The following is a 2,500-nucleotide window of genomic DNA, read 5'->3' on the forward strand; positions in this document are numbered from 1 at the left end:
ACACACACACACACACACACACACACACACACACACACACACACACGCACGCACACACACACACACACACACACACACACACACACACACACACACACACACACACACACACACACACACACACACACACACACACACACACACACACACACACACACACACACACACACACACACACACACACACACTGCTGTCCTCTGATGCCTGGTGTTTCCCATTACAGGACAGGAAAAGGTTAGTAACTGATTATTTCCGTAGTGGTCCTCTATAATGTTTTGGATGAGATAACTAGCCTTTACCAGCACCTGACTGGTAATACCAGCACCAGACTGAATACGGTAACACACAGACTTTAACACAACCTGTCCATTGACATATGAATCACAGACCCTAACATGGACGGACACACACGTGGACACATGCGTACACAGACATGCGAACACACACACACACACACACACACACACACACACACACACACACACACACACACACACACACACACACACACACACACACACACACACACACACACACACACACACACACACACACACACACACACACACACACACACACACAAAGACACACACACACACACACACACACACACACACACACACACATACAGTTGAAGTCGGAAGTTTACATACACCTTAGCCAAATACATTTAAACTCAGTTTTTCACAATTCCTGACATTTAATCCTAGTAAAAATGCCCTGTCTTTATTTTAAGAATGTGAAATGTCAGAATAATAGTAGAGAGAATGATTCATTTCAGCTTTTATTTCTTTCATCACATTCCCAGTGGGTCAGAAGTTTACACACACTCAATTATTATTTGATAGCATTGCCTTAAAATGGTTTAACTTGGGTCAAACGTTTTGGGTAGCCTTCCACAAGTTTCCCACAATAAGTTGGGTGAATTTTGGCCCATTCCTCCTGACAGGTTTGGAGGCCTCCTTTCTCGCACACACTTTTTCAGTTCTTCCCACAAATTTTCTATAGGATTGAGGTCAGGGCTTGGAAGTATGCTTGGGGTCATTGTCCACTTGGAAGACCCATTTGCGACCAAGCTTTAACTTCCTGACTGATGTCTTAAGATGTTGCTTCAATGTATCCACATAACTTTCCACCCTCATGATGCCACCTGTTTTGTGAAGTTCACCAGTCAGCAAAGCACCCCCACAACATGATGCTGCCACCCCTGTGCTTCAAGTTTCGGATGGTGTTCTTCGTCTTGCAAGCATCCCCCTTTTTCCTCCAAACATAACAATGGTCATTATGGCCAAACAGTTCTATTTTTGTTTCATCAGACCAGGGGACATTTCTCCAAAAAGTACAATCTTTGTCTCCATGTGCAGTTACAAACCGTAGTCTGGCTTTTTTATGGCTGTTTTGGAGCGGTGGCTTCTTCCTTGCTGAGCGGCCTTTCAGGTTATGTCGATATAGGGCTCGTTTTACTGTGGATATAGATACTTTTGTACCTGTTTCCTCCAGCATCTTCAAAATGTCCTTTACTGTTGTTCTGGGACTGATTTGCAGTTTTCGCACCAAATCACGTTCATCTCTAGGAGACAGAACGCGTCTCCTTCCTGAGCAGTATGGCGGCTGCGTGGTCCCATGGTGTTTATACTTGCGTACTATTGTTTGTACAGATGAACGTGGTACTTTCAGGTGTTTGGAAATTGCTCCCAAGGATGAACCAGACTTGTGGAGGTCTACAAATTTTTTTCTGAGGTCTTGGCTGATTTCTTTTGATTTTCCCATGATGTCAAGCGAAGAGGCACTGAGTTTGAAGGTAGGCATTGAAATACATCCAGAGGTACACCTCCAATACACCTCCAAATGGCTCAAATGTTCTGGAATTTTCCAAGCTGTTTAAACTTCTGACTTCAAATGTACATGTAAGTCACTAACCCATACCCTATAACTGACCTAACATGCACCATTTAACCCTACACTGTACAAGGTCTGTACGCTCTTGCAGGCGAGAGAAATATGAGTGCAGAGAAGATTGTTTGCCTCTGTTGATTTGGTGTGATGTGATTTACAACGTGTTTTCACACTGGGACATGTGGCTCGCCTCCTGTCATTACAGCTGTTTTCGCCCCTGGTCGTGGGCTTTTTTACGGTGTGACATGTGGATTCTCGGCTCCACCATGGTGGTGGAGACGGGGAGAAAAAAAGAAGAGGTGGGGAGGACGAGTGATAGAGAGGGGGAGAGATAGAGGAGAGATAGAGGAGGAGAGAGAGAGGGGGAGAGATAGAGGAGAGAAAGAGGAGAGATATAGAGGAGGGGAGATAAAGGAGAGGAGAGAGAGAGCAGGGGATAGAGGAGAAGAGAGAGAGAGAGAGAAGAGATAGAGGAGGAAAGATGGAGGAGAGAAAGAGGAGAGATAGAGGAGGAGAGATGGAGGAGAGAAAGAGGAGAGATATAGAGGAGGAGAGATAAAGGAGAGAGAGCAGGGATAGAGGAGAGAGAGAGAGAAAGGAGGAG

At 45.1% G+C, this 2,500-nt stretch overlaps 1 protein-coding gene across 3 annotated transcripts in view; it reads left to right on the forward strand.

Moving 5' to 3' along the window:
- The window catches only part of LOC124031766 (semaphorin-3B-like), a 78,326-nt gene that overhangs the window by 59,400 nt on the left and 16,426 nt on the right, over nt 1–2,500 (forward strand). The window lies entirely within an intron of this gene.

The sequence above is a fragment of the Oncorhynchus gorbuscha genome, linkage group LG03, assembly GCF_021184085.1.
Source record: "Oncorhynchus gorbuscha isolate QuinsamMale2020 ecotype Even-year linkage group LG03, OgorEven_v1.0, whole genome shotgun sequence".
NCBI classification, from domain to species: Eukaryota; Metazoa; Chordata; class Actinopteri; order Salmoniformes; family Salmonidae; genus Oncorhynchus; species Oncorhynchus gorbuscha.